Below are 13,960 nucleotides of genomic sequence, written 5' to 3'. Positions count from 1 at the left end.
ATGAAGAGTAATCTTTCTTTGGGGGAAGAGACAATCTCCAGTCTCATCAACAGTCTCGGTAACATAAACGCCACCGTCTTACAGGTAGGCATTGAAAAAAATGTTAACAAGGCGGGGAAGAATGTAAGAAAAACTCCGTTGTTCTACTTTGATAATCGTTCTAACGTGCTATTGTACTAATCTAGGTTGAGTAATATCCTTGTTGACAGAAAACATGGATACAAGTTTGGGGTCTGGAAGGTATTGAGTGATGGTATTCTTTACCGGTGTAACCCTCGGCCAAATCTCAATCCTTGTAAATGCTCAGTTTTGCAATCAAGTATCTACTTACTAATTAAATTTTGTTTACTTGCATTAATATTTTCCATCATATTCAACTTCCAGGCAATACAATCATCCAGCGAGGAGATCACATTGCCTCCTGTCCCAAACAAGCAATTGTTTATAAATCTCTAGTTAGCTATATGGATGCTAAGTGTTAAGGCTTGAAAAGTAATGGGAAATCTGCAAAGACCATTACTGACCCCATCATCGCAGCACATTTTGCCTTGCAATAGAACACAAGTTTGCAAATAAGTCAACATGGCCAGGTATTTCATACTGTTTTCGATCATTCATACTTATATCTTTATTAGAAAGGGGACTTTTTCTAGAGCTAAGACACGTCCGGTCAACCCGAAAACGTTGGATTTTTTCTTTGCAGACGATGGAATTCTGGATCATTCATGTTCATGACTTTGTGAGCGGAAGAAGTAATAATATAATATATTGAAATAAGTAACATTTAATGTAACCATAAATAACTATAAATAAAATCTGTAACTATTTTAACAATTTAACCAATCTAAACAATAACAAAAATAAAATTACGGGTAACATTTGCGACAACACATTTTGTGTTACACAGACAAACTGGCACGGATGATTTTATTGCAAAAAGATGGTACATGGATGGTACATTTAGCATCATCAATAAACCATTCATGCAGATGTGGACGATTCACGCCTTCGTTCATTACAAGAATGAAAAGAAAATGGTGCCTTTAATCTTCGTTCTCATTTCCAGCAGAACACAAAAGGATTTGTTGGGTGCATTTTTCGAAACATAAATCATTAGGTTAAATAACTAAATAATAAAATGACAATAAATAACAAGTGTAACTAAACTATATTTAAATTCTTTGATAGGTTGGACAAGAGCATACCGTAACCGTTCAGATACGGTAATTCGGGTGATTTACAAGTGAGTATTTTTTATAAAAATATAAATTAATATTAATATCAACGTAATTTCGCAGGAAATTGATGTCTCTGCACCTCCTACCAAAATGGCAAAATTCCAACTGCCTTTACAAATTCAAGATCGTGTTTCCGTGATATTGAAAACCAGGAGTTGCGGATAATGGTGTGAAAGCTGTATGATTATATGAAAAACACTTTTATTGACAGCTTGCTATGACTTCCTAAAGTTTAGTCAGTCTTCATGCATGAGGTATTAAACAATCAGTATCTCTTTAAACGCTTAATCATAAATCTAAAAATAATTATTCCAACAATCAATATAATATAATAATAATAATAACAATCAATATAACTTTAAGCGATCAATTAAAAAGAAAAATAACAAGATAACAATTTTATTCTTTTTCAGGTTCAAACAACCGTCAAATGACGTTGAAGATTATATGATAGACGATGAAGGGGAGAGGGATGTCTAACATTCTTCCTCTGGTCGGTAACTCCAATGGCTTGAAGATCTGTGCTGATGACCGCATGTCCAGTCCACGCTCTCGTGTGTTTTTCTTTTTTTAAGTCGCCCCATTTTGTTTTGTTTCTATTCTAGCTAGTGCTAGATCGACGCTCGTTGTAGGAGTGGGATTGAGAATTGAGGAATGAGCGGTCTTAAAGACTCAAGAACTGCCCTACAGTTACCTAACTCAGAATTGCCTTACTACCTAGCTTAGCTGCACTACGTAATTCCTCGACACACATTCTGCCTCCTAAAAAATTAGTCTAGAGTTCGCACCGCATGTTGAATCGGAGTTTAGTTTCTTTTCCATGCAACCCGAAATGTCACAACAATAGAAACGCGCACTCGTAAGTTGACATTTAGATCAACTATCAAACAGAGATTTTCTCGCATTTTTTCTTTTTTTTAGCCACCTTAATGACCGGTTTGCGTATATCCCATGGCTTGTCCTCTCTGTATTACTGTATCCCCCACTACCATTTTTCTCTCGACTACCTTATTTTACTATGTATGTTCGACGGCGCGTAGGGTTTCGTTGTCTGTGTGTGATATATTTATCCATAATTGATTAATGATTGTAAAATTAGAATCGATTCTGATATTTTTTAGATGAAGAAGGAAGAACACAATATTTCTACTGTGAGAACGGGTGTCCGAAAGATATCATTCATAGCAATATTATTCGAGCTCTGTGTCTCCCTGATCACGAGAAATTCCGTCCAATAGAACCGATTCCGCCAGAGTATAAATGGGCAACCCTTGAAAGAACTTATATGTTTGTTCTTGTGCGACTTAGTGGTTATGGCTACATTACAGAGAGCGCATTAAAGGAAACCGAAGAAATTTGTGCTCATAAACTCAGGTTAGTTACTGCGTCTATTACATCTCTGAGATATTTTATTTACTTAATTACCTATTTTCATTTTGCTATAGCACCTTTCTTGAGCCGTCGATAATCTTTTCTTCGAGATTGACTACAATTTCTACAGCAGCAACATCCTTCAAAAACATGATTTCTGACACCAAAGAGGACAAGAATTCAAGGTTTTAATTCAAGGCACACAAACCCCGCTAATCACGCTGGCATAAGGATTAGTTTAAGAGGTCTCAACCTCTATATCCTACTCGAAGTTCTCTGTGAGGAAGCTGTACAGGTTTATTTGTGCACCAAAATGCTGGAACAGGTACAGATATCACGAAGACACGAAAAAACTTTTCGAGAGTTATGTGAAAACAGTTTAAATTGTTGGATAATTATAACAACCAGCACATCACCAGCTCAGCGCTTTTTGAAATATGTGCCATTGTTTATAAAAATGTTAATGCAATTAAATACGCAATAACTACGAATGATGCTCGCGCCACTGAAATAGAGACCGAATAGTAGGATGATTGAACAAATATATATCTATGCAACAGTCCTCAAACAAGAGGAAATTTAGGACACCATCCATGGTTTCAGTGTTTATCTGTTTTATTTTCTGGCAGACGACAGGTAGAATAGTTGCTCTTTTCTAAGTATGTTTGGCAGCGCAACAATATTTCATCGAAGACAAGAAGAAAAATATTAAAAATCGATTTCTAATATTCGACCAATAGGAAGCCAGGAATTCATGAAAATTAGTTGTCTAAAGGTTCATCTAGGCTACCCAAACCATGGACTACTAAAGCTAGAGGACGGGTCACTTCGTCAAATCCTATGTCGGCTACCATTTTTTGTTTGTTACTTTAATGATTTGAGCTTCAAAAATGAGCTACAGTCTATTAAATTATCACTATGCGGTAAATATTTAATTTCGGTGATATTTTAATTAGAAATTGACGTAGGTGTTCGTTAGTTGTCGCCGCCTAGCGGTGATTGTTGGTTTACCACTCTATGATTCTCTGGTTTTGTTTTGGTTTGGTTTGATTAAGTGCGTCTGCTATCTGTGATTCTCTGGTGATTCTCTGGATTCTGTTTGTTTCTAAAAACCATAGTTTAGAATTCTTAGCGCTAGGTGGAGACAACCAACGAACACCTCTCCCGTCCCCTCAAAATTTAACCGCAAATATCTTTTAATTTAATATCTTCACAAGAAAGGTGCTTTGGAGACTTAGAATAGCTTTTTAAATCTCTATCGATTGACCCTTCTTAAAAAAATATGATTAAAAATCCACCCGACAAGCTATAACACGGCGGGATAGGACGTGAGTCCCGTCCTCTAGCTTTAGTAGTCCATGCCCAAACCTAACTTTTTTGTACTTTGGACGCGACCTGCTTCCACTTTTTGTTTCTGGGATACGCCGGGACATTGCCAGAAAACCCAACCTAACTTTCTTTTCAATAAAAAAAAACAAAAAAAAACCCTGAAAAACAACAGAATTAAACATAAACCGTTATTTTACTTTCTTTTATGTTTGCCGATGCTGTATGCTTTTTATACATAATTTTTTGTTTACATTTCTGAATTACTTTCAAACATTTGTTCGAAGGAACCAGGTCACGACTCAAAAGCAGAGACAGTGACAGACAGTGTTGACAGTGCGAAGACTAGCGGTTTTTTGTCATAGGCATAGCAAAATATAAACTTCCAATTAGCCGGTAAGCAGCGTTGGAGCCTTTTTTTTTAAACGAATACTGATCAAACCTTAAAAATTACTGGATACATTGGAGAAGGTTATTAAACCCTAACTTTACAAAAAATGGGTCCAAAAACCCTGAAAGTGGAAGCACTGTTTCATTGACGATATCCACGGGGTATTTAATAAATATTTGGAAAATATTTGAAATTTCTTCGACTCCATTATTAACGAGATTTTCCTTTATATAAATAGGAAGGACAATCATAACAGCTGACATGTTTTCCCATTTGAGACGAAGATTGAAACGAGGTAAACTAATACGAAGACGGCCGATGCGCTGATAAAGAGTGATGAAGACAATGCCATTTATTCAAGCAAACAAGTTAACGACAAATGATTGACCTGACAATGTTGAATAAATCTCAAATTAATTTAGAGTAAACTCTTTTTATCGTCGTTCGCGGGGTTTCCCACTTATCAGATCTTAAATGAACGTCGTAGAGGGGGGATATGGAATTTGCTTATGGAACAGCTTGGGCGATGCCTGAGCTTGCCGCTAGGGCGCAGGTCCATAGAGTTGGAGAATGTATTTAGGTATTTTGACTATTTTCCCCGTTTCCCTACGGATTACGTGCTTGACACACACGGGATTTGCGAGTGTTCTTGATTTGCGAATTATAAAATCCACCACGACCAAGACGAAATTTCTTACGTTCCATAACTTGTGCATTTTGCACTTGCTTTATGTTATTAGGGGCCATCACTGAATGTAGATTTCCTTCTTCAGGAGCTTCACAAATCAGTTCTTAGTAGACCTTACACGGCATTCACATGCATTGTTCGATTTCATCTTTGGTTGACTTAGCCGCTGTCATCGTGAAATTATTTGCACTTTTTATACAATAAAAACAACTATGAAGCATTGAAGCTTCAATCGATTCCTCCAATGTATTGGAGAAAATCTTACTTCCTACTAATCGGCTGTGTTTTTTACAGCAAATAAAATCTCTTGTTAAAATATACTTCATATTCAAATTGTGCTTATTTCCAGGGTAAAAAATGGAAAGAAAAATCAATCGTTGCCGAAAAATCACTTTAGTTGCCTGCCCTCGTAAAAAAAAATAATTTTACTTTTTTTTCCTTTAACGTTTCCCCGAGGGAATTATTGTTGAACTTTGCAATCCCTAACGCATGGAATTAGACAACGTATGTTTTAGATTCCAATATGCAACTCTTCGGAATTTAAATCAGGTGTGTTCTGCAAATTAAAGTTAAATCAATCTGTGTTTGGAAATTGCGTGTAAAAGTTAATTTTTTTACATGCCACACAATTGTGTTGTATTTTGGATTCACTTCTTGGCCGCAAATGCCACCAATCAGCTCCTCAATCTGTGTGAAATAAACAGCAGCGACTTAAAATTCATCTATTTACAAGATAGCAATCGGTTCAACTATAAAAAAGATCAACGACTCGGATTCACAATAAAGAATTAACGAACATTTTTTTTTTAAATTCCTTTGGCCAATTCATTACTTTAAATCAATTAGATTAAAATATATTTAGAGCATTAAACCGCAAGTGCATGAATAATCTCGTTTATATTAAGGAGATAAATTAAGATTAATACTTTTTAGTTATTTTATGATGGAGCTACAAGAATTACAGAGAATAGTTACAACGTAAAATAATAATTTGAAAAATTTCGACGCAAGCATTAATTAATGCACTTCATACCCAAAAATGAAAATACAAAAATTATTATAATTTATTACCTTTGGCATTAGCCTCCGTCTTAGCTTCAAACAAAGCACTCAATCTTGTAATTTGAAAATTTTTTCAGAAATGTGTGAATTTTCCTTAAATGTTTTTGTTGACCACACGGAATGAGCATAATACCTTACATCCATCAACGTTAACTGCATTGAACGAAACAGCATCCCCCACTTCTACTGCTGAGATGGGGGACTGTGTGGGAAAAGGTACACCAAAGGTTACTACGAAAGAAATAAAAAATGAGAAACACAGTCAAACATGAACTGTCATATAAGAGTACTGTACCGCAACTTGAGCTGAGAGATGCATCTGATGAAACACTGATTCCACTAGTTCCTCCAAAAAAAGGCGCACCTGTACATCCATCAAGGTTAACTGCATTGAACGAAACAGCATCCCCCACTTCTACTGCTGAGACGGGGGACTGTGTGGGAAAAGGAACACCAAAGGCAACTACGAAAAAAATCAAAAATGAGAAACACAGTCAAAGATGAACTGTCATATTTAGTGTACAGTACCATTACAGTGTACACTACATTTTAGACCATGTCCCTGGTAGCACACCCCTATGCATAGGATAGAAGACACATCCGACTAGAGTGAGAATTCCAAGCTGACGGCCATAGGACGGGTGTCGCCCAGCCTAATCCACAACCGTGCGACGTCGGGATTGATCAGTCTGTGGACGTAACCAAATATTGTTCCATATGACATCCAAACGTGGACGTTCTATTTTCTTTGCTAAACTTTGTTATCTGGATCACTCTTTTTTTTATCCATATCCCATCGTAATTAAACCTTTTTCGTACTAGTAACACCCCCACCCCGATCCCATTAAAATTCACGAAACTATGCATTTGTTTAATGTTTGGCATTGAAATGTGGGAAAGGCATTATAAATTAAGAAATAAATTCCAACACTGTATTAAAACACGAGCTTAAATTACGAAGCCAATAATAATAATACCAAGCAGAATAATAATCCATACCAACGTGAAATTACGCTGGCATTTCCAATTATTGGACATTTTCAATAAATACCTTGGATGGAAATATATCTGATGCTCTATCCTTGAAGGTAAACGGCGTTTACCTTTTTACTATCACGTGCTTGTGGAGTTCAAAATCGCTCAGCTTGAACGGCCATTGACAATTACTGATCCAACGCTTTGATACATTTTTATTTACCGTAATCAATGGCTTGACTGGCGGTTGACGTTAACTGGGGTGTGAGGTGCTACCATATGTGTAAAAGCCAATAGATGACTTTGTTACACGACACCCTGCTGTTGAATAGAATTATAAACATAATGATACAGTGATGGCAGTCAATCAAAAACAAATTTTGCAAGAATTTGTGAAGTTCCCAGCCAGAACTTATATGGGTTTAAAAATGGTTTGTTTATGAGTTTAAAAATGGTATTGGTGTACTTGATGTCACTGCTTTCAATTTTATCTTCACTTGATAGTTGTTGAGTAGACGTTATGTGGTTCCTTTCCATAAAGATTGTGATCAGCGCCAGTGGCCATATTCGATCCATATATCCACACCATCTATTGCTTTGTTTTTCTTTTTGGCTGCGTTGAATTTTTCTAAAAATAAAAATGAAAACAAATGAGTTTATTTAAATAGCATATAATTAACACACCGGTATTGAAGCCGATTTTAACTGGGTTGCTTAACGCTAAGAAGAAGCTTGCTTCTCTAACTTAGCATACAGGGAGGTAACAATAATTATCAAAATACCAGAATTTTTGGTCCAGAAATCTGGTAATATTGCTAAAAAAACAGGAAATCAAATCTGTTATACAAAATTTCCCTTCATTCTAAATGCCAAGGACAAAGAAGTTAGACAAAACATGTTTTTAAAATATAAGACACAGCTTGGACCAGCATTCACACAATAATTGATATTAGGAGGGAGTCAAGTCAGTTTCTCAACTTGAGCAATTTCCTCTAGGGTACAGCACTCACTTCCCCCTCCATTCACAAGAAAAGCTAGGAGCTTTTTCCAGGATGTTTAATTATGTTTGTTATAACGGCAAATATAAAACTTAATAATTTTACACACCTCAGTTATTGGACGCATACGTCATAGAAACAAGTTCCCACACTCCCAACGAGTGATCACACGGAAATATTTAAGTTAGAATATTTAAGTTAGAAGATAGAAAAAGGGTTTCTTGAAAAAATATTTTACAGACAAGTCAATCAAATTATTTTATAATTTTTTAGCGTGTCCTTGCTTGAATGAACACGACGTCAGGTAAGTATGACGAAATAAAGGCGACGAATAAAAAATTACGAGTAAAGTCAGAAGAGCCATTTCCCCCATAAGAACGAAAACTAAAAATGAGGTGTTGAAATATATTACGCTTATCACGAGAGATTTTTAGTGTTGCGTACAACCAACAAATGGTAATTTTTTGGCAATAAAAAGAGTTAAATTTACTTCGAATGCATCTTTTACATAAATGCAATATCACGTTTCACCAAAAACAAAAAATCTAATTCTACTTCGCATAAAAAAGAGAACAAGCTAAATAAACTGAAAATAAGCTTGCCCCATTTCTTGATTTCAGTAAGCATGGTTGCGGTGAACTGAAGTGGGAAATCATCAATTCAAACATCGACAGTAAACAATCAGTCTCTGCAAAATGTCAAGTTTTCCTTTTTGATTTTTTTCGGAACCAAGGAACTGTACATTAGAAAATTTATAAATAACTTTGACAACAAAATAATGACCGTAGTAAAAGAACGGTAAGTGAAACGCGATATTTTCGAGGGAAATTTTATTAACATTTTTCATGAAAACCAATGAGTCATTTATTCGTTCTTAATAAAACAGTTGCATTTAAAACATAAAAATAAAAGGTTTAGAAACCAGAAAGAAACTTCTGGAATAATAGTAAAGATTTTTCAGAATTCGGTCCATTCTACTTCCTAATCGATTACAGCTTGAAGACGACGGGCATGGTATCAACCAATTTTTCCAGATATTCTCCAGTTGCATTCAAGTCATTCCATTTTTCAGACACAAATAGAAACAGTTCATCACTGTTTCTTGCATCTTTGGCATGAAATTGCATGCCGTCACTGTTATGAGCTTCATTTAAACTAAAAATTAAATAACCCCATAGGTTCTCAATTGGACTCAAGTCGGTCCCTTTTATCGGCCAATCAAGGGCTATTAATCGAATAGCTTGTTCGTTCAACCGTTGCGTTCTATTTTCTCGGTGTATGCTTGAACTGCAAATAAGATTGAAAATTAGTAGATTACTTTTACTTTTAGATCCTTTACCCTTTACCAGATTACTTTACCAGAAAGCTAGCCAAGCCATCAATGTATTGGTCAAGTAGCCCATCTTCCTCAGTTGCTGGGTCTTTTATAAGTGGCAACTCCATGTGGCTCTCTCTAAAAGCCTCTATGTAAATTTTCTTGATAGATCTGAAGTTCGGATGCCACAACAGAGTTCGAAATCAGTCTGTCGGTCGTGCTAGCGAAGACCAAGTCTAAGGTGTTTTCCTCAGTGTGAGTTGAACCAATATAATGCTGATTTCATCTAAACGATCCATAGACTGAGAAGAACTCAGCAGGGACACTTTTGCAGTAGTTCTGCTTTTCGAAGTGGATGTTGAAGTTGAACAGCTTGATTTTGAAACAAACAAAGAGTTGAAAAACATCTCCCTCACCAACAATGAGGGTCTTTACATTCGAGCATGCAAGCCGCTCAAGAAGCAAGGCAAACTCCTCAAGGAACAGTCTGATACTGTTTAATGGTGAGTGAGAAATAAACAAGAGGTCAATCCGAACAGAAAAATGTATAGCATACAACCAACATACTAAAATGACACAACATCACTGCAAAACTTGGCTCTGCTCTACCAATCGTGTTGGTCGTCAGTATTCTGTTTCGGGGCACCTTATACATATGTAAAGAACAAATTAATTTTTATCGAAAATTAAATAGATTGTTTTTCTCTACGATTGGGTTTATCAAGGAATCTGAATTTTTAGTAGGTTGAATTGTTTCCCCCGACTTTAGCATCAGTTCGCCGACCAGCCATTCAGAGTTATTTGAGGAATGATAATCTATTAATTTTTTTAATTTTTTTAGGGAAATCGCTTAAGTTCTCAATCTCGGAATTACCTGGTGAACAGAGATTCGTATCTAGTTTAGCCGAACATCTTCAAAACTTAGATGCACTTATTCACGGTGATCGACGTGCTGATGAACAGCAAGACCTTGGTCAGTTCAATGGGGAAACTGAATATGATCAAGCGGCGGTCAAAGCCATTATGGAAGCAGTGATGGGTCGTAATATTACTCCAATTGTATCACCTCCTGCTGATTACACAGGAAACTTTTTTAGAGGTAAATTTGCATTATTTTCATCCTGTTTTATCCCGCCATTCACTAAAGAATGTTTTATTTTCTTTGTAGATGCTAAAGTTGGACTGAAGAATGTTGGGATCACAGATTCCAATGATATCAACGTTACGGTATTTTTAAACCGCCTTCTAGGCATACCAGTTGACCTACAGAAAATACTATTCCTATATTTTACTGAAATCCTGGCAAGCATCGAAAATCGGGCCAAAGAAAATGGTAATTTTGATCTTGGCATCTTGGATTTGGAATTTGCCCCCAAAAAAGTACAAAGAAAAAAAACCTTGAAGTTCACCATCCGCCACTCAACTGGAACTGCGGACACTTTCCTACAAAACTTTCTGGTAGATAAAGGAATATCTTGAATGTGGAATTTGTTTCTATAGAAACCGATAACAGTGCAATTAGTTGCAAAGAGTGACACAACCGGATTTACACCATCACGTGAGTAGAAGTCCTTTCTACTAACGCAGAAAACATTAGCTGATGTTGGAAAGTTGTTTAGGATGATAAGTATAGAAGAAGCTAAACCACTTTGGAAAGCTGAATTCAAAACTTCCAAAACAATGTGTTACCATGAGCGCTGCTACATAATATTATCTTTCCTTTTTTAGTTGCCATACATTAAAATAAAAAAAAATACTTTTTGCAGGGGAGGAAAATGTGATCAAACGACTGGGGAATGTGACACTGGTCTTCGTTATGACAAGTGCAATATCCTCTCCGGGCCTGTGTTGTCTGTTTGGGCAAAAGGTGAGGCCGTTATAATAGCCTGTGGAAAAATGAATGTAGGTGTTGAATTTTGCTCAACAATTTTCGAAACTTAAAAATAAATTTTTTCTCCCTTTTTTATAGATTGTTCGATTGCATAGTGGAGGTACGAGTTTGAAGACTAAGTGCTTTTATCTGGAGATTGCCTGGACGATTTTTCCAAAGAACGAGAGGAGCTGTCAGTTAATAAGAGCAGTTTGGTGCTGGAAACGCCCGTTGTCGAAATCAATTTAGAATGGTGTTTCTGGGCCGGAACAGTTGATGTAGAATCTTCGTCCCAGACTGAATCTGAAGATATGGCTGAAGTAGTCTATGAGCCATTTCTCTCCAAAATTACTCTAAATGGTTTGAGAGTGAAAATTTTGAGTACGATAGACGTGGTCTAGAAACTTCTTCGTGAGAACTACAAATATGTTCTAACAGGGAAATTGAACCAATACTGCATCGAGGTAATTATTTCAGTTGTCAGAATCATGACTTATTTGCTAATATATTACATTATTTCTGTAGCGCTTTTTTGGTACCATCCAAATGAGCGGTCGGTGTGGTGATAAACCAACTGCGGCATCATTTCTCGAATTATTCCGGTTGCTGACCATGTATTACACGACCAAACAGGTTTTGCGTGGAGCAAACTGCGACGCTGAGGAACGAAGTGTCATCTTGACATCTTACAGCTCCTGCATCAAGAAAAGATTCTGAAAAAACAAGAAACTGATGGAAGAAAAACGTATTTTTTTCCGTGATATCCTTTTAAGTGGTATCACGCGTGAAATGGCTCTCGTAGACAGTACGCAAAATGCAGACCCGTCTACCAAAAATGCTGATGACTCTACTGATTGACATACTCCTGCTTCCTCTAGAATCAATGTTCTTGACTGCGACATCATCTATTACATTTGTGGGTATATGGTGCATTCTTTTAGGCAAAAAGGTAAACGGGTGAAATCGTCATTTTGTCAAAACTGTCTCGCAACTGTGAATATTAGCCCAGAAGAACTACCACCAAACTTCATAGCTTCTCAACTGACTGAAATCAAGAAGCGCGGTTATCTGATTTTCTCCTCCTTCAAACTGTTCCAGCTTATTTGCGTTGTTGAGGAAAACTTTCTCAAATTGGCCAAACATGATCACGTCTTTATGAAAGACGCATATGAGGCAATACTATTATTGATATTTGGGTCGAAACTGCCATTAATTGGATGCCAAATGCATCAAACTAGTCTAATGTCGGACGTCATTTTTCAGTATCTCACTTTGAGATTTCGGTGTTTTGGAAAGGAAGGTTCATCGATATTGTTGAAAAAAACGCTGCGAGCAACATGCGAGGATGAAGATGAAGAAATTAAGAAAATATGCTAGGAAATTATATACTGTAACATTGTGATATGTGGCCAAACATGTGATGTTATAGATTAACAATTTTGTGATACAATTCTAATTGAATTTGAAATAAAACATTGAAATAAAAAAACAATTTCAACCGAATCAGTCTTATTGTTATTTAGTCTTACTTCTTGCCTATACATAACAACAATTTTAACATTTAAATCTTGGTATTGGTATTTTTTTTAAATGCCCGACTGCGATTTTGAATGTCGGAATAACATTTCAATGTTAGAAAGTAAAAGTAAAAATATTGAATTATTCTATTCGTCGGCCACAAAGTTTCAACGACCGTCTACGCACTTCATACCCAGCACCTTCTGTTATGTATTTCAACAACAAACAGTGTTTCACGATTTATTCTAAAGATCCAAGAAAAAGGACGAAATGGGGTATTTTTAAAACTAACCCAGACTAACCCTCGAGTTCTTCATAAAATATGAAATAATTCACGGGTCATTGTGAAATGCAATAGATAATAATGGTGCAATATTCAAAAAATTGCACCTAATAGAACATTCGCACATCCTGTGTGTGTGTGAAGCACGTAATCAGTAGGGAAACGGGGAAAATAGTGAATATACCTAAAAAAATTCTCCAACTCTATGGACCTGCGCCCTAGCGGCAAGCTCAGGCATCGCTTAGAGAGAGTTATAGGGGATTTCCGTCTTTATTTCGTAGTCTGTGGGTCAAACCAAAAACCCACACAAAGAAAGAGCTTTATCCTTCTTGTCAGCCGTCGCGCTTACCTTCAGAATTCGACCTCAGTATGGTTATTGAAACAACTCGTAAACCAACCCCTGGATTTGCCAGAGATATTTTATCAATAACAAAATGGCCATAGTAAGCTTATGGAAACTGTTATAATGGCATTTGGTTTATCAAAACTTGTATGGTAAATAAAAGATGGACTTAGTATAAAACAGAACCTTCTTATTTCTGAAATGAAGAAGGAAAAACAAGGAAGCACGAACTTTAATGCTTGCTCAACTGTAAGGTTTTTCTTAGATAAAAGATAAAAAAGAAACAGAAAAGTCCCGTGGAAGGATGTTTGAATATGGAATACAAGATTTAAATTGTTTCTTACTCAAATTCGACACAAATTGCTCCTAATGCTGAACTATTTTCTCTATGGGTAAGACAATATCATCAAACTGAACTAAAAAATCGGCGGGGGCATGATGAATTTAAAAAACGATAACCAGTATCTAGTCATGGATACAAAATTCCTGGTTATAATTTCTGTGGTCCAAAAAACAGTTTAGATTTCGATCTAAAAATATTTTGAAAGCTATGTCAATATCATGATTTATTGTATTTATAGA

This window comes from Daphnia pulex, chromosome 3 (assembly GCF_021134715.1).
Source record: "Daphnia pulex isolate KAP4 chromosome 3, ASM2113471v1".
Taxonomy (NCBI): Eukaryota; Metazoa; Arthropoda; class Branchiopoda; order Diplostraca; family Daphniidae; genus Daphnia; species Daphnia pulex.
This window is presented reverse-complemented; position numbering follows the sequence as displayed.